Genomic DNA, 23,851 nt, shown 5'->3' on the forward strand with positions numbered 1-23,851 from the left:
GTCCCTACCCTCCCCTTCACTGTTTTGATCACACAGCATTGCCCTTTGATGTGAAGGGCAGTGCTTGTCATTGGCCACTCGGGTGTTTTCCTATCTTCCTGGTGGTGGAAATCGAATAAAGATTTGTACACCTTGTGTCTCTCACTCTGTCTCACACCTGCACACACACACCATGGGTGCTGGGGAAAAAATAATAAGCACTGCCGCAGTTAGGCGGTAGTGTGGGGGGAAAACAAAAATAAACCGGAGACTGTACAAAAAAAAAGAACGACAAAAAAGAAAAAGGGAAAAAAAGAGGAGTGTTAGTGATACTGACACTCTGGTACCTCACTCTGAATGAGGCAGTACAAAGTCAAGGATTGTCTATGTGTAAGTAAAGGATGACTTGGTGACACTATATCACCACAATAGGGTGATCTCAGAGGCCTATCAGAAAAGAACGGGAGCAAGCAAGTTTTCTTTCAAACATCCAAAAGACGTTAGATAGATCAAATGGCTTGTTTCTAAATTGTAGCATTCTCTGAATTTACGAACTAATTACTGCACTTTATGCCGAGCAACACAAGGCAAAAGGAGTGTTACACATTCCTGGTATCCAATGTTGCTAAGTGCATTGGAAGCTATTAATCTATTAAAGGTCAATGTTTCCCAAAGGAAGTTCAGGTTGAACAGAAATTGACCTCCCATAAATGGCATTGAACCTCAGACTTTAAATATAAATTAGACAATTGATATCACCTTAAATTTTCACTGGCAAACAACCTACTTGCGCCAGTGATGATAGAATCATCTGTCCATACATTAAAATGCATCTACAAAACTGAAACCAGGAAAACTCACAGCTGGTTGAAATCATTCCTGGCACAAAGGAAGATGGTTTTGATTGTCAGAAGTCAGTCACCTCTGTTCTAGACATCTCTGTAGAAGTTCCTCAGGATAGAGTTATATGTTCAATCACTTTCAGCTGCTTCATTGATGGCATTGCCTCCATCATAAGGTCAGAAGTGGGGGTATTTTTTGGTGTTTACACAATGTTCATCACCACTTACAATTCCTCAGATGCTTCAGCAATCCATACCTAAATGCAACAAGACATGACCAATATCCAGGCTTGGGAGAAAAGGTGGTAAGTGTGGGTGGCACGGTGGCACAGTGGTTAGCACTGCTGCCTCACAGCGCCGGAGACCCGGGTTCAATTCCCGCCTCAGGCGACTGACTGTGTGGAGTTTGCACGTTCTCCACGTGTCTGCGTGGGTTTCCTCCGGGTGCTCCGGTTTCCTCCCACAGTCCAAAGATGTGCAGGTCAGGTGAATTGGCCATGCTAAATTGCCCCTAGTGTTAGGTAAGGGGTCGATGTAGATCTAGGGGTATGGGTGGGTACGCTTCGGCGGGGCGGTGTGGACTTGTTGGGCCGAAGGGCCTGTTTCCACACTGTAAGTAATCTAATCTAAAAAAAAGTAATATTTGTGCCTCAGAAATGCCAGGCAACAACTGTCTGTTATTGGAGACTATCTAACTACTATATTGTACCATCACTGAATCTCCCACTATCAACATTGTGGGGTTTAACATTGATCAGAAATTGAAATGGACTAGCTATATAAATACTGAGGCTACAAGAACAATTCAGAGGTTAGGAATCTTGTATTGAGTAAAGTCTATCTACCATCTACAAGGCACAGCCTGCACCATATCCAGGAGCTGCTTATTTCACACCTTTAGATTATAAAATGTTCACACCATTATCTTAAACATAAACATGCCTTTCTTGATTAATGTTGGGGTTTGGATAGGGGAGAAATTCTTATTCCATTGCTTTCCTTGTCAAAGCCCTCCATTTGCTAATGTTTAGATGATGATGTTTAAAGCTAATTTATGTGAGCTCTGACTGCCATGTGGTCACATTTCTAAGGAGCTGAATTTTTTCTCATATTGACACCAAAGGCTCCTTAGAACCAAAAGCAGTGGATCTAAACACAGAATGTGTTGTCATCTCTGTGACTGTTGTACTAAGACCTTCAACAGAAATTGATGACAGGTACATGCATCCAACATAAGCATCCTAACATGGAGTTCACTTATGAGAGAAAAGTGGAGGGGACCCACAGTTATTCAACTTCCATGGAATGTAATGCAGATGAGAGAGAGGCATTGGTATTGCCCTTTGTAAAGGGTAGAGCAACATGCCATGGATGTGTATGCAATGCAACCTCTTTGTCTACTTGGGCTATTGAGGGCCATTGAGGATGTCTCAATTACACGGTGGAGGTCACATGATTTCTCAGGCCTGAGTCATATCCCACTCTATATTTGGAAGGCTGTATGAAGAAGGTAGGACAAGCAACTTATATTTCTAAGATGGACCTACTCAGAGGATACTGGCAGGTGCATTTATTGGAGAGCAAAGGAAATTGCAGCTTACACGATGTCAAATGGATTATACCAGTTTAACATCATGCTTTTTGGTATGAAAAATGTGCCAGCCATATTTCAAAGACGAACCAATAAAATCATTTCAGGATTACCCAATTGTGTGGTGTACACCGATGATCTGATGATTTTTAGTCACACATAGAAGGAACATTTGGAGCATCTAGCAGAATTGATCAATTGACTTTGGGAGGCTGGCTTAGTGATAAACCTGGCTAAGAGTGAGTTCACAAAAGCCCAAGACACACTCGTTGGACATGTCGGATGTGAAAACAAAGGTTATTGGGAAGTTTCCCACTCCACCAACAAAGACGGAAGCAATGCAATTCCTTGGAGTGAGTGGTTTTCATCGCAAGTTCATACTGAATTTTACAGTGTGGTTGCTACACTGACTGACTTGTTGAAGAAATGCAGAAAGTTTCAGTGAATGGAGAAATGTCAAAAGGCATTTGACAGCTTGAAAGTTGTGTTTACCATTTCCCTAGTGTTATCCAACACCTAACTGCACAAAGCCATTCAAAGTGCCTATTGATGCGAGTTATGTGCTGTGTTCTTGCAAGAAGATGATGAGAAGATAGAAAGATCTATTGGATATCTTCCCAGAAAATTGAATAATCATCAACAGAAACACTCTGAAATTGAGAAGGAGACTTTGAACTTGTTGTTGGAGTTGCAATATTTCAACAGTTATACTGCCAGTAATGTGTCCGACAGAATTTTATAAATTGGTCAATGCCCCTTAAAACTTTTGAATAAATTTAAGAATAACAATTTCATGCAAAGCAGGTAAGGAGACAATTATGAGAAGGACTGAGCATGTTGTACTTAGATGTATGCAATGTATGAAACAAGATAAGTGGCCTTGTAGTGTAGATTGAAGAGCTGGCAGGTATCACATAGACATGACTGTGAGGGTTCAAGCTGGGAACTAATATCCAAGGATACACATCCTATCAAAAGGACAGCAAAATGGGCTGAGGGGTGGGGTTGCCTTTTTAGTAAGAAATTAAATTAAATCAATAGCAAGAAGAGAAATATGTTTAGATGGAGCTTATCTTTGCAGCCATTCAATTTGAAAATTATATACATGGAAGGATGAGAGAATGTAATTGATGACGTGTTGCTGTGACTTTGATGAAGGAAGGTGGAGGTGTTCAGTGGTGGGAAAAATGGACTGAAATGGATTGTAGTGGTGAATGTTTACATGCTTAGAGTCAATGTAATGCATGTGTATTATAATTTACAAACAGTGTAAGACTGAAGATTTGTAAAAATGAAACCATTTTTGTATATTGATAGTTTACTTTTAAGGGAGGTAGTGTGATGATACTGTGGCTTTGAGAGATGTATTTTGTTGTGGCTTATTTTATGAAGTTTGAGACGGAGGTGAGAGCAGTCTGTTGAAAGTCAATAAAGTAAATAGCTTGTGAGGTCTTGGATTTTTTTTAAGTTGGAACAATAGAAGCAGCCTGAATGTGTGGGGTTAAACTTCCACAGAACCAGGATTTTTAGTTCTGGCATTTAGCAGTTGCTGTGGTCTTGAAGCTCTTATTCCTCTCTCTTTGTTACAGCTAAAAGTTGGGGTTCTCTTCCTGCTGCTAGAATTGCATGTGAGACAATCTATTTTACTGAACTTGCCTTTGCCATCTGTGTTTATTGGATGTTACTATATTGGAACAGTTTATTAGTAGGGGTTAATTTTTATATTATATTGTTGAGCATTTCAGTGAAGTTACAGTTATGACAATTCTTTGCTTTTTATTTTGTTTGTATTTGTAAAGTAAAACTAAAGTGTGTTTTGCTTCAAGATTGTTAGTTTACCCAATCGGATTGCATTTGGAACACAATGCCTGGCTCTTGGTTTTAATATAAGAACAAGTTAGGCTGTAGGCTATCTTCTTAATCTATTTTGATGGGATTTGGTCTAGTTTTCTATTCTAGCACATAATCACTAAAATCACTCTGCAATGTTGGAACTATATAAATGTGTGAATACTTCTAGTTTTATTTGTCAAATAAGGGTAGCCTATAAAGTTTCCACTTCAATTTTATTTATTCACTTCTTAAAAGAAATGACCACATCGTGAGGTTGGCTTTCTCCTAATATTAAACCATTCATTCAAAGTTCTATATTAGGAAAGACAGATTCAAAAAGAGAGCTGAAAACTTCAGGCTTACTGTTGTAACAGGCCTCGTTGAGCAGTTAGCCAGAAATAATATGAAATTTCCTTAGACAAGTATTGAAAGCCACCTTGAGATCTTTGATCTACTTATGGATGGCTCCTCGTGGCTTATTAGCAAATTCATCTGCATTGCTCGTCAGGTTTTCTATGACAGTTTTATTGTCATGTTATGGATTTTGACTGTATTTTTCAGCTGTCTAAGGAGATTCATTCATCTGTCATCATAATAATTAACTTTGCAAGCTGCTCAGAATGCTTATTGCTGCAATTTCCTAAGTCTCAATAAAATTAACTTTATTTTGTTTCAAAATCATGAGAATTTAATCCAATGTAAAATTGAAGGACTACAACATAATTTTTGTTGGATTTTGAGGCGCAAAACCCTTTTAATTGAAATATCTTGGTTCCACATTCTTGACTTATTATAGTGAAGTTCTCAGTTGTGCCATGAGCTACCACAAGACCATAAAACCATAAGATATAGGAGCAGAATTAGATCATTCAGCCTACTGAATCTGCCCACCTATTGGTTGTTTCTTGATCCTATTTTTCTGCCTTCCTCCTTAACCCTTGATCCTCTGACTAATCAAGAACTTATCTATCTCTGTCTTAAACATACACAATGATTTGTCCTTCACAACCCTCTGCAGCAATGAGTTCCAAAAACTTCACCATCCTCTGCCTGAAGAAATTTCTCCTCATCTCAGTTCTATAGGATGATCCCCACACTTGAGGCAGTGCCCTCGGGTTTTAGTCTCTCCCAATCGTGGAAAGATTTTCGCCACATCTATTCTAACTAGGCCAGCATACTCTTGCTTTGATACAGGACTCAAAACCGCTCACAATATTTCAAATGTGGTCCATCAGCACCTTATATAGCCTCAGCATTCTACCCCTAGTCTTGTATTCTAGTCCTCTTGAAATAGGTGCTGAAAATTTCTACAGAGGCTGGTATCCCATCACTAAATCACCCTTTATTTACATATTGAGAGTCCTTGACGCTGGTCCATGTCCCTCAGAGACAGCTCTCCGAGTGAACAGAACCATTGACATTTCTGTTTGTATCTATCAGCCAAGGGTTGATTCGATCAAGTTAACAGCCCCAAACAGGAAATTCATATTCTATGAGGTCCACCTAACTGACCTTGTTATAATCACAGCACATGCTAGCATTGCATTCACCTTCCTAACTGCCAACTGAACTTGCATGTTAACCATAAGAGAATTGTGGGCGGCACGGTGGCACAGTGGTTAGCACTGCTGCCTCACAGTGCCAGAGACCCGGGTTCAATACCCGCCTCAGGCGACTGACTGTGTGGAGTTTGCACATGGGTTTCCTCTGCGTGGGTTTCCTCCGGGTGCTCCAGTTTCCTCCCACAGTTCAAAGATGTGCAGGTCAGGTGAATTATCCATGCTAAATTGCCCGTAGTGTTAAGTAAGGGGTAAATGTAGGGGTATGGGTGGATTGCGCTTCGGCGGGGCGGTGTGGACTTGTTGGGCCAAAGGGCCTGTTTCCACACTGTAAGTAATCTAATCTAATCAATTATGAGCTAGGACTCCCAAGTCCCTTGATGTTTCAGATTTCTAAAAGCCTTTCCGCATTTAGAAGATAGTCTATGCCTTTATTCTTCTCACCAAAGTGCGTAACCTCATACTTTCCCCTCATTGCATTCCATCTGTCTTTACCTAATTTTGTATCTACAAACTTAACAACAGTACCTTTAATTCTCTTGTCCAGAACTCTGGAGTGTAGCTCATCTAATCCAGGTGATTTATCCACCTTCAGGCCTTTCAGCTTCTCCAGTACCTTCTCCTCAATGATAGTCACTGCACTCATCTCTGCCCCCAACTCTCTTGAAGTTCTGGTATGTTGCTGGTGTCTTTCACTGTAAAAACTGATGCAAAGAATCTACTTGGTTCCTCCGTCATTTCATGTGCCATATTAGTCCTTCTCCAGCTCCATTTTGCTGTAGTACAATGTCTATTTTTGTTACTCTCTCACCTTCCAGATATCTAAAAAAGCTCTTGTAATCTTCTTTTATATTACTAGATAGCTAAACCTCACATTTCATTTTCTGTCTCCCTTATTGCTTTTTGTAGTTATCCTCTGCTGGTTTAAAGGCTTCAAAATTCTCTGGCTTCCCACTAATCTTCACCACATTGTAGGCTTTTTATTTTGCTTTTATGCTGTCCCCGATGTCCCTTGTCAGCCATGATTCCATCATCCTTCCCTTTTGTATGTTTCTTCTTGCTTGGGTTAAATTTCTTCTATGTCTCCCCAACTACCCCCAGCAACCCCTACACTACTGCTCCATCGTCTTCAACTCTGGCCAGCTCCTCTTCCATTTCTTTGTAGCTCCTTTACTTAATTGTAGTATTGTTACGCCTGATTCTAGCTTCTCCCTCTCAAATGGCAGGCTGAATTCAATCCTATTATGGTCACTGTTCCCTAGAGGCTTCTTCACATTAGGCTCCCTGATTAAATTCAGAATTGTCTGTTCCTTGTTGGGCTATATCACAAATTGCTCCTTAAACCATCTTGGAGACATTCCAAGAACTCCTTTTCTTGCGATCTGCTATCAACCTGATTTTCCCAGTTCACCTGCGTTTTGAAGTCCACCATTATTATCATAATATTGCCTTTCTTACAAGCCTTTTCTATCTCCTGATTCATTTTCTCCCAAATTATCCTAACCATTGCTAGGAAGCCTGTGCACAACTCCCACCAGGGTCTTTTTCCCCTGGCGTTTCCTGAACCCTACCCCAACAGATTCTGCCAATTTTACTTCTTTTCTTGCTATTGATTTAATTTAATTTCTTACTAAAAAGGCAACCCCACCCCTCAGCCCATTTTGCTATCCTTTTGATAGGATGTGTATCCTTGGATATTAGTTCCCAGCTTGAACCCTCACAGTCATGTCTCTGTGATACCTGCCAGCTCTTCAGTCTACATTACAAGGCCACTTATCTTGTTTCATACATTGCATACATCTAAGTACAACATGCTCAGTCCTTCTCATAGTTGTCTCCTTACCTGCTTTGCATGAAATTATATTCCGGACTGTTTCCATACTCTCTGTCTTATTACTTGTTCTGGAAGCTTTGACAACATCTACTGAGCAATTCCACACCCGCCCCCCCAACCCCCCACCACCACCACCACCCCACCTTTTTACTTATTCCATAACTTTCCATGCGATTGAATTGAAACTTTACCTGTTAGTTTACATGTGATGTCACTCTTGTGCTGGACCCTGAATCTGGGCTTGAATTTATCCTGTTGTAAAACTTTACAAACAACAAGCCAAAAAAGCAGGCAAAACACACCTCTTCACCACTGCACTGAATTCCCATGTTGCCTCCAAATTCCCTGAACTCTATACTCACTCAGCCTTGTCTGACCCCACATGAGAGGTCTCCTTCTTGACTGTGTGAAGCTCACGATCAAACTACACATGATCAGTATTTATGAATCAAGTAGAATTTATTAATGTCAAGCATAATTCACGAAACAATGAAGTTGTTTCAGCCCAAGGTCCAGATTTTCCTGAGTGCCGACAGTATCAGTGAAGTTCTATTTCTTCTTTCTCAGAGTGACATTGACCTAAAATGGGTGTCCTGGGGTTACCTCAGGTGATCGTGGAGCAGCCAATGTGTGTGACTTTGCAGTTAATGTGTGTGATGGGGAATGGTTTTATAGTTAGCCATGAGTTAGAATGAGTGTTAACTTATCTACCATTTATGGACTATCCATTCAGGTAAATGATCCGGAACCACCCAAAATCTGTTATGCTAAATCAGAGTTGGGAATTTTTCAGAAGTTTGCAGACACCAATTAGTCGAACATTTGTAGCTTCAATTTCCTGGACAATTCTCGAAGAATCACGCGTTAATATTCCGACCTGATCCTGACATCTAACTCCAGTCTGCACTTTGGCAACAACAATCTGCCTATTGGAAGCTGGGCTAATGTCTTCACAAAGTGGAGATGGTATCCTTATGGAACTTAAGCCCAATTTAAAGACAGTTCTTATTTAAAGGAAGCCAAACTTTAAAAACTGACAGAGAATCCTTGAATAATTGAAATAAATATTTTGACTTAGATAAACTGTCACCTTCATTTATCAGAGCAGCTTTTCATGATGACAACTGCTGTGACTATTCTTAGGTTGTTTAACAGTTGACTATATTGCACAGCAGCCAGAAATTCAAAGGTGACTATTTAAAAGCTGCTAAAGATAAAATTCATAAATATTATTTTGAAACAATATTGAACCATTAAAATTAGTCGCATTCTCAAAATCTTATAGGCTGTTAAAGCTAATCTTAACTAACTTTGTAAGGGACTTAGAGTCGTACCTGTCAGCCAGGCTCATGAGGTGTTTGAATGCAAGTCAGTTATATGAATGATGTGGCCAAATGTTAAAAAGCAAATTTCCGAAAACATAGCATTACAAAATTAATGAATTTAATAAATGGGAAAAGTTGTGGCAAATGGATTTCAGTCTAGACATATTTGAGCTTCTTATTACTTTGTAAAGAAAGAAGAAAACTCTGAATGTTGTATCATTGCACAGATCTCAGAAAGTTACCACACATTTAAGACATCTGCAAATCTGATGTTTGTGTGTAAAAAGTCTGTGTCTTATTGTCTGTGCAATCAGAAATCAGTTGGACAAACAGACAGACAAGCAATGCCTATAATGCAAGAGAAACACAAGAGAGCATAGAACACAGACTCGGGGTAAATCTGAGCTGTCACATTAGTGTGTATAACTGGTTGTTAATTAACTTTCAGATATCTATCTTCATCATAAACCAAGCCTCTGTAGTATACGTTACATGGGTAAATGTATCAAAAACTAGGGCACATCATGGTGGCAGTAGGTGAGTACTAAATATTGGTGACAGTAGTGAACACTAATAGCTTGTCACAGCAAGTAAAGGATGAGAAGTGATAGCAGCCATGATGGTTGTGTAAAGTTCTATTCGTAACAGGTACCCATCATCTACAGAATTCAGAACTGAAGGTCACATCTAACAACAAGACTAAAGGCTAAACTTGTGCTGAAGCACAGCAACCAGGATGGAGGAACAATTGTGAGTATACTCTCTTTCACTTAAAAAATCAAGAGGCCACAGTGTGTCAAATGTAAAACAAGAGGCCCAGGACCACTCTGAATTAGCAAAGTAATTTTAGAACAAAGTACAGCCCAAATTGCGAGGAGGGAAAAAAAAACATTTAACTGTGCATTGTTGTCAACTGGCTTTACATTTTGTTTTCTTCAGAAACAGCACAAAGGCAGAACCAATACTTTCATTTCTGCAAATGCCTTGTGTGGGCAATGCTCAGCTATTTCTTCTAAAGGAAGAAAATGTGAAAAGAAAAAAGACCAGTGACAAGGACAGAAATTAAATGAAAGAAGCCAACAAAAAATGAAGAGCATTAAATTGCAGTTGCACTATATGCTGTAAATTTAAAGAACACACTGCAACACAGTAAGGATGGGAAGTAAATATCTGTACATGAATCGCTACTGCAGTGACAATCTGTCAGAATTTCATTTAGTCAAAGAAAGAATGAGTCTTCACAGATGAATAGCTAGTTGAAAAAGAAAAATATGCAGTCAAACTTCTTATTGTTTTGTGAAGCAAATGATTGTGAAGAATTGAATGTTCTGGGATTTCTAATAATCATTGCAAAGATTCTGACAGAACTTTCCAATTTTTAGAAGATCTTTTAAGTTTTGAATCTACTTGATAGTATTGTCATAGTCAAATGCCAGATTGAAGTATCAATCAATTTACAGCCAATGTCGACATTAATTTATTGAATATGATTTCCCTGAAGCTAACTTTACTCAAAGGCTGATAGAACTGATTATTGCCTCTATCCAGCAACTATTTCTGAAAGACACTGCTGGTCAAACTTAAAGTTTATCTTATCAATACACTACCAGAAAAAATACAATTTCAAAACAATTTTGGCAAAATGGAAACATTTTTTGTTTCTTGACTCCCCCTTTAACTCTGCCAAGGATATGCAAGTCCTACACCTCTTCCACCACTAAATCAAGCCACCCAACACCTGAGGAAGAATGCCTCATCTTCCACCTTGGGACCCTCCAACCACATGGCATCAACATTTATTTCACCAGTTTCTTCGTCTTCCCTCCTCCCACCTTATCCCAGATGCAACCCTACAACTCGGCACTATCCTCTTGAACTGTCCCACCTGTCCATCTTCCTTCCCACTTATCCGCTCCACCCTCCCCTCTGACCTATCATTATTGCCCTCCCACCTGCATCTACCTATTTTGCCTTCCTAGCTACCTCACCCCCACCCTCACCTTCCTATTTATCTCTCAGCCTCCTTCATTCCTCCACCCCTCCCCTCACATTCCTGCTAAAGGGCTTATGCCCAAAACATCAACTCTCCTGCCCCTTGGATCATGCCTGATCTGCTGTGTTTTTCCAGTGCCACACTTTTCTACACATAGCAGCATCTACCTTCAATGCTATTCTATCTCCTATCATCATTGCTTTCATAGAGTCGTAGAGATTTACAGCATGGAAACAGAACCTTTGTTCCAACTCGTCCACACCGATCAGATATCCTCAATTAATCTAGTTCAATTTGCCAGCTGGCAGGTTGGAACTGGGGTAAGGCGGGAAGAGGGAAAATGAGGAAATTGGTGAAGTCCACATTGTTGCCCTGGGGTTGAAGCGTTCCAAGGCGGAAGATGAGACGTTCTTCCTCCAGGCGTCGGGCAGTGAGGGAACGGTGGTGGAGGAGGCCCAGGACCTGCATGTCCTCAGCAGAGTGGGAGGGGGAGTTGAAAATTTCGGCCATGGGACGGTGGGTTTGATTGGTGCGGGTGTCCCGGAGATGTTCCCTAAAGTGATCTGCGAGAAGGCGTCCAGTCTCCCCAATGTAAAGGAGACCACATCGGGAGCAACAGATACAATACATGACATTTGTGGAGGTGCAGGTGAACCTTTGTTGGATGCGGGAGAGTCTTTTGGGGCCTTGGATGGAGGTGGGGGTGGGGGGCGGGTGAGGGGGGGAGGGAAGGTGTAGGCACAGGTTTTGCAATTCCTGTGGTAGCAGAGGAAGGTGCCAGGAGGGGAGTGTGGGTTGTTGGAAGGATGCTTGTTGGATGGAGGCCTATGACTAGTGGAGTGCTTTAGGAGTTGGCGCTAGGCCTATTGCTGTTTGCTATCTATATCAATGATTTGAATGAGAATGTACAAGGTATGAGTAGTAAGTTTTAGATTACACTAAAATAGGCGGTATCATGGAGAAAGTTGTCAGAAATTGCAATAGGACCTTGATCAGCTGGGGAAGTGGGCTGAGAAATGACAAATGGAGTTTAATATAGATGAGTGTGATGTCTTACATTTTGGAAAGTCAAATCAAGGTCAGAATTTCATGGTGAATGGTAGGGCTGTAAGGAATGTATTGGAACAGAGGAACCTTGGAATTCAGGTGCACAGTTCTCTGAAAGTGGCTTCACAGATAGACAGGGCAGTGAAGAAGGCTTTTGCCACACTGGCCTTCATCAGTCAAGGCATTGAGTATAGAAGTTGGGAAGTTATGTTGCAGTTGTACAGCATGCTGGTGAGGCTGCACTTGGAGTATTGTGTTCAGTTTTGGTCACCTTGCTACAGGAAGAATGTTATCAAATTGGAAAGTGTGCAGAAGAAGTTTACAAGGATGTTGCCACTATTCAACCGTCTGAGTTATAGGGAGAGGTTGGGCAAGCTAGGACTTTTTCCTTTACAGCATAGGAGACTGAGGAGGGATCTTATAGAAGTGCAAAGATCTTGAGAGGCATGGATAGGGTGAATGCACTCAGTCTTTTTCTCAGGGTTGGGGAATTGAGGACTAAAGGGCATCAGTTCTAGGTTAGAAGGGAAGAATAAAAAGGAACCTGAGGGGCAACTTTTTTACACAGAGGGTGGTACGCATATGGAATGAACTGCCAGTGGAAGTGGTTGAGGTGGGTATGTTAACAACAGCTAAAAGGCATTTGGACAAAAACAATGGATAGGAAAGGTTTGGAAGGATATGGGTCAAGTGCAGGGAAATGGATAGACAATTTGGTTGACATGGACCAGCTTGGGCCAAAGGGCCTGTCTCCATACTCTAGGTCTCTATGACTCTCTCTACAGGTCCAGCTACATCTGTGGAGTGAGAAACAGAGTTAATGTTTTGAGTCCAATATGACTCTTCTTCTTGCTTGAAATGTTAACTCGGTTTTTCTCTCCAGATATGCTGCCAAGCCCAAAGAGTTTCGCCAGTACTTTCTGTTTTTATAAGTGTTTTTCCCCCTCATCAACCCTGTTCAGTGATGTTATTAGACATCTCTAGAACATATGGAACTTGAACCTGGCACTCTTGATCCAGGAATATGGGCGCTATCACTGTGCCCTTGCTTTTACATGCTGTATGTTTTAAGGGGATATTTTAAAGGGGATTACCTGAATATATCATGTATTCAGATAGACATGTAGTGAGACATTTATTCAGCAATACAAAAGGTCAAAGACGGTAAACCTAAGAAGGCCACATGTCCTTTGTGCTCAGCAGGGTCTGCTTGTTAGATTACAACAGAACGTTAAGCAATTAAACCAAGTTCAAACCCAGCTCACACAGCCTGTAAATGGGTGCAAATGAGGTCACGTTAGTGCTGGGTGTGTCTACAACCCCAGTGGGACGATTTCCTCTTAATTTTCATTGTCTCCAGTTTTTCTCATCTTTATTATTTCAAAATCAGCTCATGACTAATTTAGTGGGGTGGCCTGAAGGCAAAATGAACTTGAAACTGACACTGAAGATCGCGGACGCTCAATATACTTATGATGCAATGTATGTTTAAAATTCTTCTAACATTAGCACTGGATCACCCAATTTGGCTTATCTTGCATTGTTATGTAAGAGAACATCTACTCCATATTGCTCATTTGTCAAATTATTTAGTAATGTCAGGAACTATTGAGTGGCAGTGTTAATATAATGAGCATTACCATGTCATAAATTTATCTCCTCTGACTTAATTTTAAACTATAGTCACTAGGCCTCAAACTGAAATGCTGTCATCAGAGTCATGAGGTATCGACCTGCCTGAATTAGCCTTCCTGACATATGTTAAAGTATTTCCAGCAGATGAGAATGAAAATGCTTCTTACTAAGGCAATAGCACAAGCAATCACACCTACCCCATGCCTGAAAAATCAAATAATCTCAACAAGGTAGATTATTTTAGTGGCAGCCTAAAGAGATTGCGATCATACCCATCCCTTCAATGCTTTTAGAATGTGGATGCTCCAGGAATAAACTTTTCAAAGGCAGCAGAATGGTTTTAAATAAAAGGTGTATTTGACATTATTGCCTAGTCTGTTGGAAAGTTTGAAGGACAGCAGTGTTGAAGTGATTTTAATTAGGAAAAATTGTGTGTGACATTCTTTCCTGCAAAATTCTCGTCTGTAGATGCATTTTTTTCTACAGGGATTTGAAGTCACCAATTAGCCTTTTAATGTGCCTCTCCACTGATTGCCTAAGGGTGCTTTCACTTGACAATTGAAGTGAAACATCTCACGGGATGTGAATCATATGGAGTAGAAGACAACACTCAACAGTTGTATTCAATTGTGGCATTTGGATTTTGCAGGGTATGTATGAAACAAGCTTTATTCAAGTGTCTAACTGGTTGGTACATCAATGAGAAATGATGAATAGCAATTGAATATCCACTATTATTATCGATAATGATTGCAATATCAAATAAATCCATTAAAAAAGAATAAATTGCATTTTTTTAGTATTATTATTTTGTTTGTATTATTCATAAATATCCATGAAATAATTGTTAAATGAACAAAAACATAAAAATTAGGAGCAGAAGTAAACCATTCAGACCCTTGAGCCTGCTCCATTATTCAATAAGATAAAGGCTGATTTTTGTCTCAAGGTTCATTTTTCTGTCTACCCAAAATCCATGTACTTTAGCTTTAAAAATATTTAATGATCCTGCCCTAACTACTTTCTGAAGCAGAGAGTTCCAAAGTTGTACAACCTTCTGAGGAAAAAAATTTCTTACTTGTGACTTAAAAGGGTGACCCCTAATTTTTGACCAATACTCCCGGTTCTGAACTGACGCACAAGAGGAAACATTCTTTCCACATCCACCTTGTCAAGACGGTTCAGGATCTTATCACGTTAATCCTCACGTGACTAAACTCCAGTGGAAATAAAATAAGTCATCCAACCTTTGCTGTCACAAGAACTTGCTCATTCTGCATATCAATCTTGTAAATTTCTACTGAACTGCATCCATGCATTCAAATCCTTCCTTAACTGAGAACAGAATTGCAAATTTGAGATGTGCATTCAATGATATCACGTACAACCAAAGCATAACGTCCTTGCTCCTCTAGCTTATCTCTCCATGCTTCAGGCTCACTGTCTTTATTCCTGATGAAGGGCTTTTGCCCGAAACGTTGATTTCGCTGCTCGTTGGATGCTGCCTGAACTGCTGTGCTCTTCCAGCACCACTAATCCAGTATTTGGTTTTCAGCATCTGCAGTCATTGTTTTTACCTTTTTATCCTTGCTTATATGTCCAATTCCTTGTTTAATAAAATCTCGCATTCAGTCAGCCATCTTTCATACTTTCTGGACCTGTATGCTAACTTTTTTAGATTCTTGCATTATAACAGAATTCTTTCTCTGTCTCTTAATCAGCTGCTGTTCTCTATTTAATTAATACTCCACATTTTTATCCTTCCTAACAAGGTGAACAACTCCACATCTTCTCACATTATACTCCATCTGCTGGATTTTTCTTCACTCACTCAAACTATCTATTCTCATCGGCAAGTTCCTTGTGTTCTCTTCACAAAATAAATTGTGAAGTGTCTGCGTGCCATTGGCAAATGTAGCTACATTTCTTCACTCCCCTCATCTGTATAATTGATATAAATTGTTAAAAGTTCAAACCCCAGAACAGCTTGCTATGGGTTTCCTCTCATCATACAATGCTAATCAGTAAAAGAATCATTTGAACATACTCTCGTATTCTCTCAGCCAGCCAATCATCTACCTGTGCTAATATGTTACCCCCATACCTCTTACCTTGTGCAATCTACACACCTTTTATGTAGACACATTATGAATTGCCTCTGGAAATCCAAATGCGGTATGTCTGTATTCCCTTTATCCACAACTCCTTCAAAGGATTCCTGAGAATTGGTTAAACAAGATTTCCCTTACAAAACCATGCTGACTCTTTCCAATTAACTTGAGCTTTTCTAAGAATTACTGCGATCTACCCCAATGTCCGAGTATTCAGTTGAATGTGTGAGTGAGAGGTCTCTCTGCTGAATAGTTTTATTTAAGGCATAGTTACAGAGTCATAGAGTCATAGAGATGTACAGCGTGGAAATAGATCCTTTGGTCCAACTCGTCTATGTCAACCAGATATCCTAAATTAATCTACTCCCATTTGCCAGCACTTGACCTATATCCATCTAAACCCTTCCTATTCACATACCCATCCTGATGCCTTTTAAATGTTATAATGTTATAATTGTACCAGCCTCCACCACCTCCTCTGGCAGCTCATTCCATACACGCACCACCCTCTGTGTGAAAGAGTTGCCCCTTCATTTCCTTTTATATTTTCTGCTCTCATCTTCAACCTATGTCTTCTAGTTGTGGATTCCCCCTCCCCTGGGAAAGAGACCTTGTCTACTTACCTTATCCATGCACCTCGTGATTTTATAAACTTCTATAAGGTCACCCTTGAGTCTCTGACTCTGCAGGTAAAAGACTCAGCATATTCAGCCTCTCTCTATAGCTTAAACAATCCAACATCCTTGTAAATCTTCTCTGAACCCTTTCAGGTTTCACAACAACCTTCCTATAGGAGGGAGACCTAAACTGTACACAATATTCCAAAAGTGGCCTAACTAATATCCTGTACAGCTGCAATATGACCTCCCAACTCCTATACTCAATACTCTGACAAAAAAAAAGTATACTAAATGCTTTTGTATTATTATTTGTGATTTATGCTGTAAATCAGATATAACTGTGATGTATATACACCCTGCATAATGTTTCTATTACTTATTGAGTGTTCTTAAATTGGTTAATTGTGATTTTTAGCCAAGACATAGAGTTTAAGAATGGGGAGGTTATGCTGGAACTGGATAAGACATTGGTTAGGTCACAGCATGAGTTCTGTGTGCAGTTCTGGAATCCACATTATAGAGGGATATGATAACACTTGAGAGGGTGCAAAGGAAATTTACCAGGATGTTGGCTGAGCTGGATAGTTTCAGTTATGCAGAAAAAGTGGACAGATGGGTTATTTACTTAGAGCAGAGGATATTGAGAAAAGGCGTGAATGAGATGTTTATGATCATAATGAACACAGGGATGATGATAATAATAATAATAATAATAATAAGCTTTATTAACATACGTCCTCACATAAGTAAAGTGAAAAGTTTATAAGTCTCCACTTACAGCGCCATCCTAGGTAGCAAGGTAACTAGGGTAAAATTAATTGGGTAAAAAGTTAGAAAATTAATGAAAACAAATTCCAGAAATAACTTACAAAAATAGAAAAATATGAGTTCAGATTAACATTTCTCCCAACTCAGACAGCACCCAGGCTCTGGCTCAAGGCTGGGAGTCCTGGGAGTGGGAGTTCCCACTGAGGCCAGAAGTTGGAGTCCATGCTGAGGCCGGGAGTTGGAGTCCACACTGAGGCCGGGAGTTGGAGTCCACACTGAGGCCGGGAGTTTGATTCCACTCTGAGGCCAGAAGTTGGAGTCCATGCTGAGGCCGGGAGTTGGAGTTCACACTGAGGCCAGGAGTTGGATTCCACACTGAGGCCGGGAGTTGGAGTTCACACTGAGGCCGGGAGTTGGAGTCCACACTGACACTGGGAGTTAGATTCCACACTGAAGCTGGGAGTCTGAGTCCACACAGAGGCCAGGAGTTGGAGTCCACACTGAGGCTGGGAGTTGGATTCCACTCTGAAGCCAGAAGTTGGAATCCATGCTGAGGCCGGGAGTTGGAGTTCACACTAAGGCCAGGAGTTGGATTCCACACTGAGGCTGGGAGTTGGAGTCCACACTGAGGCCGGGAGTTGGAGTTCACACTGAGGCCGGAGTTGGAGTCCACACTGAGGCCGGGAGTTAGATTCCACACTGAGGCTGGGAGTTGCAGTCCACGCTGAGACCAGGAGTTGGAGTGCACACTGAGGCCGGGAGTTGGAGTTCACGCTTAAGCCAGGAGTTAGATTCCACACTGAGGCTGGGAGTTGCAGTCCACGCTGAGACCAGGAGTTGGAGTCCACACTGAGGTCAGGAGTTTGGATGCACGCTGAGACTGGGAGTTGCAGTTCACGCTGAGGTCAGGTGTTAAGAGTTCACGCTGAGGCCAGGAGTTGCATTGATTTTCACCCTGGTCACCACCAATGCTGCCTGAGGTGGACAGTTAAAAAGAAAATAAATCATCAACACAGAGACAAGAAAAGCATAGAAATGGGTGGATCGGACGAGCTCAGACTCAGGAGTGCTACTCTGCAGGATGGTACGGTAAGAGGCAAGAGGTTTAGAAGTAATGTGAGGAAAAATCCAGAGAGTGATGGGAATCTGAATTCACTGCCTGCACATTTAGTAGAGGCAGAAACTCTCATAACATTTCAACAGTATTTAAATGTGCACTTGCAATGCCAAGTATACAAAAAGCTCTTGGCCAAGTTCATTGGCCCAACCAATGGGATTAGAATAGTAAAATTGGTGTTTTTGACAGAACAGGACATGACAGGCCAAAGGGCCTTTTGCTGTTTGTAGATCTCTAGGACTCTATGACTTGAAATCAGTTAATGAAAATGAAAAGGAGTTTTTCAAAACCAAAACTTGAGAAAGTCCCAAGGATTGTTCTTTTAACAAAATAATTCTGACTCCTGAACTATATAACATATCTTTTCTGAAAATTTAAAACTAAACCAATGAAAAACACTCTAAAACTAAGCAACTCCAGGCTAATGTCATAAAAGGGAATTGGATCTGACAGTTAAGAATTATCCAATGTGGAGGGAAGTACCAAGGAAAAGACATTCACAAGGTTCCTATGAGTTTCAAAGAAGTGTCATATTGGACCCAAAATGTTAATCCTATCTCTGTCTCCACAGGAGCTGCCAGACCTGCTGAGTTTCTCCAGGACATTTTTTTTCTCAATCTTTGCATTCCACAGTACTTCGCATTCATTTAACGATGCTCAATTTCACTGAATTGTATGGTTTGGTGCCCTAGGGTGGAGCAGTCATGAAGACCTGCAGCCAATCCCAGTTAACCATGAGATGAAGGAGGTGACACTGATGGGTGTAGGTCATACACCCATTAAAAGGAATCCTCCAATCAGATGTTAGGAAGATCTGGTATAAAAGTTTTAATGAGATGATTGGATGCCTTAGAATTTTGAATATCACATTACTCTTGAAGGGGATGAAACTCAATGATTCATTCCCAATGTAAAGTACCGACAGAAATAAAAGCCAAGTTGAGCTCCTAGTGATGACAGAAAAAGTGGTCAGCAGTTGGGCCTATACGTTTTGGGGGCGTGTGGAACATTCTTTGTTCTCGATCTACTCAGGCTCCTTTTCCACATTTCTTTTCCAATACATTGATGATTAAGTGCTGTTTCCTGCTTTTGCCCAGAACTGGAGCATTTAATAAATTCTGCTTTTGAATTCCATTCTTCTCTCACTTTCACCATCATCCGTTTTTCAGTCTTGACTTCTGGATTGGGTTGTATATTAATATTGATTTATAAGCCACCAACTCCTACAGCTCCATCAACTATACTTCCTGACATCCTGCTTCCTGTCAGGACTCAATTCCATCTACCAACTTCTAAGCTTCCACCACATCTTCCTTAAAAACATTTTTGACGTCTTCCTTTACCGCCAACAGAAGGTTCCTCCCCACTGTTGCCTGACCAATTACCCACACTTCCCTTCCTTGCCAAAACCACAACCCCTTGTCTTCACTTTTTGACCCAGACCCAACATTCAAAGAGTCATCCTCCACCATTTTCACTACATGGTACACCAGATTAATGCATGGAAGGAATCTCATGAGGACAGGTTTCAGAGGCTGGTCCTGTTACCTGTTTAGAAGAGTGAGGAGTAACTTGATTGAAATGTACAAGATCCTGAATGATCCTGATAAAATTGATGAAGGAAGGATGTTTCATGTTGTGGGTTTTCCCAGAACGAGCAGACACTGGTTTTAAAATTAGGGTCACCCTTTTAGGACAGAGATTGTGAAAAATTTCTTTCTCAAAGGGTTGTGCAATTTTGGACTACCTGCCTCAGACAGTGGGAGGGGCATTATTTTTAACACATAGATAGATACATTCTTGTTCAGCAGGAGAATCAAGGGTTATTGACCAGGCCTATATTCACTGGTTTGGAGATGCCGGTGTTGGACTGGGGTGTACAAAGTTAAAAATCACACAACACCAGGTTATAGTCCAACAGGTTTAATTGGAAGCACACTAGCTTTCAGAGCGACGCTCCTTCATCAGGTGATTATGGAGGACACCATTGTAAGGCACAGACATATTGTCTAGCTAACACCAATTGTTACAGTTAACCTGAGAATGTAACTTTTAAAAAAATGTTTTGTGATTTACACATGAAAGAAGTGAAACTATCATGGTATTCGAACAGATGAAAGACTCAGCAAACAATCAAGGTATTTTTCAATGTATAATTTCAGTTACATCACACTGTAAACATTTGCTATAACTTCTGTGCCTTACAATGGTGTCCTCCACAACCACCTGATGGAGTGACACTCTGAAAGTTAGTGCTTCCAATTAAACCTGTTGGACTATAACCTGATGTTGTGTGATTTTTAACTATATTCACTGGAATTTAGAAATACAAAAAGGGCTATAGATTGAAATATATAAAATTCTAACATGGCTGAACAGACTTGATGCAAGGAGAATTGATTCCCTGGCTGGGGAATCTGGAGCCAAGTATATTAATTACCACAGCTACCTTTAATTTGGCTACTTATTAAGAACTCTCATGGACAATCAAATCCTGAAACAATCAGTTAAATGTCATTGCATGTAGCAACCAAAAAAAGACCCCTCAAGTAAGCAAGTAAAGCTTCACAACCCAATTTGGCTATTACTCGATTAATGGTGAAATTTAGCGACAATTCCAATCAACTGCACCTGTGTCTGGATGTCCAGGATTCGGTCCTTATGCAGTGTTGTTCTTCAAAGTTCTGCCCCTGAAGAGCCTGGGAATTCAATTTTTATTCAAGTTTCTGTTTGTGGTATGATATTATTGATGATCCTTTAGATTCTTTCATCCACAATATTGCAAGTCTGCAGTTTGCTTTCTTATCAGAAGTAGCTCCATTGTTTCTTGTTACATTTGATGTTAGCTGTCTGTTTGAAGACATAGCCTCCCTGCGATTAACTCATTAAATTCTTCTGCAAAGCAACCATTTGTCCTTGTGGCATAAGGCATCCAGTTTTCAAGCAATTGTTAAAACAGTTTTGTTTATGTAAGTTTCAACTCCTCCTTTTCCCAGACATGGCTAATTGCTTTCAATTCTTATACAGGAAGTGAGAGCAATTAGCCATGTCTGGGAAAAGGAGGAGTTGAAACTTACATAGACAAAACTGTTTTAACAATTGCTTGAAAACTAGATGCCTTATGCCGCAAGGACAAATGATTGCTCTCAATTCCTGTATAAGAGTCTGCTCTTGTTTCTTAATAGTTTATTCCAGACAGAATTATTGTTAATTCTTTTAATCCAAGAACAGATATTAAAGTTCTGAAGTTGACCCTATCACACAGGGACACAGTCTCAGGGTAATGGGTCAATCACTTAGGACTAGGATGAAGAAAACTTTCTTCACTCAAACGCTACTGAACATGTGGAATTCTTTGTCACAGATGGCTGTGGAGGCCAATTTGCTGAAGACAGTCAAGAAAGAGATAAGTAAATCTTTAAATTTTGAAGGGATCAAAGGATATAGGGAGAAAGTGGCAATATGCATTCAAATAGAGGATCAGCCATGACCATATTCAGTGGTAGAGCTGTCTTGAAGAATTGAATGGCTGACTCCTATTCTTAGTTCCTGTTTATCTTAAACACATTTTCACAGCTGTAAAGGTCCTATTCCAGGGTCCGGGAAGACAATTCATGTTAGTAAACCTAGTGTTGATGCACAATCTTCACAAGCTGTTGGATTCACAACAACAGAGATCACTCATACAGGAAATCTGTGCAATGCTTTGAAATATCTGACCATTTTTTCTACATAAAGTATTTGGATGTCACTTGCATTAAATTGAAACCTTTCATTAAAGTTCTCAAGTATTTATTACTAATATGCAATACGTTACAGATTTGGCATCACTTGTAGAGGCACAAGAAGAGTTCATGACCAGAATTGTTCTATAAATTTGGCAAAATCCCCCATTCTGAGCCAACAGATGGGTTTGAGTCCTACCTGCTCCAGAGTGTGCAATAACATCGTTGAATAAGATTGGTTAGGAAAGTATCCATAAACACAATTGCACTGGCACAGGGACTGAAAACAGGACATAACTTTGCAAAATCTTGGAAGAGTTGCAATACTTATCTCTCCAGTATTCAGAACACAACCCTGTCGAATTCAAGCAAAACACATTGATTCCCAATGGAAAAGAGGTTGAAATTTAACTAATAGAATGTGATACAATAGTGCGTACATATTGTCAATTTAAATAAATAATAATATCTAAGATCATTGATCATCAATCTTGCATTTAAAAACATCACGTAGTGTATAAACACCAGGATGACCAATTGGGCTGAATGGCCTGTATGTGTGCTCCAAATACCTTATAATAAACCAGAGCTGGTTTGAGTTATTATTCTGTTTTTGAATATGATAGTTGCAACTGAACAATCTTGATAAAATAACTTTTCTGAAGCTAGTTGAGGATGTCGAATTGCGACTTTGGTACTGAACAAAAAGGCGATGAAATTATCTGACGATCATTCTGAAGAATACATCCTTCAGAAATTAAGACATTGAAAATTAAAATGGTTCACTTGCTACCTGTACAATCAATATCCATTCATATTCTTGCTTAAAATATGTTTCTAAACTAGTTTTCAAACTATTTTCCTGTTTTTGGGTCTTTGTGGGACAGTCTTGAACAAGAGGTCATAGATACAGAGTGAGAGGAGGTAGATTCAAAACTAAGATGAGAAGAAGCTATTTCTCTCAGTAAGTTGGAAATCTGTGGAACTCACTGCCCCACAGTGCAGTGGAGCAGAATGAATCAACCGATTCAAAAATGAAAAGTAGCATAATGCATAAAGAAGCAAGCAGAAAGGTGGAATTGAGACCAGGATAAGATCAGCCGTGGTCATGTTAAATGGCAGAGCGGACTCAAAGAGTTGAATTGCTTGCTTCTGCTCTTAATTCCTATGTGCCTGCATCCTCATCTGGGAGTTAAAATAAGTGACGTTACTATTTGATGACACTAGAGGGCACATGTGTTTGACCTGGATCTCACACAGAATTCACATGAATGACGGCAGTAACGCACAGCAAGATGATTGAAGTATCTAACCTAGTCTTGTGGATTAGTTATTCAACTTAAATCCATTTCTCTACAGTTTAACATAAATTAGCGCCTTTTTTAATGCGTTGCTTTTAAGGGATCATGTAGAAAAAAATCAGCAGAGATTTATGATCACAAGATCAAAATGTTTTTAAATAGTGTTCTGTGTATGCCCTCAGAGATTTCATGAAAGCTCCAAGCAAAATAATTACTAGTTTGATCTCTTTTTTAAAAGTTTTTTTTTTGCACTATGCACATTGATGCAGTTTACCAGATTCTCAGAAATACTGAAAAGCATTAATAAGCTACATTCCAGTCAGTCGCTGCGGAAGTATTTTTCAGTCGGGACTGATTCCACAATGAACTGACTGGCGAGGATACCGGGAGATCCCGTATTCTTGGAATGGTGGCTATGCAATATTTAAATTCCACCTGAACAAGCAGAAAAGACCTCAGCATAACATCACATCTAATGCTCCTTCAATTTTTACTGGAACACCGGTTTAAATTATGCATTCAAGTGCTGGAAGGAAGCTTGAAAGCACAAACCTTCTGACACAGGCTGCTT

Source organism: Chiloscyllium punctatum, chromosome 3 (assembly GCF_047496795.1).
Source record: "Chiloscyllium punctatum isolate Juve2018m chromosome 3, sChiPun1.3, whole genome shotgun sequence".
NCBI classification, from domain to species: Eukaryota; Metazoa; Chordata; class Chondrichthyes; order Orectolobiformes; family Hemiscylliidae; genus Chiloscyllium; species Chiloscyllium punctatum.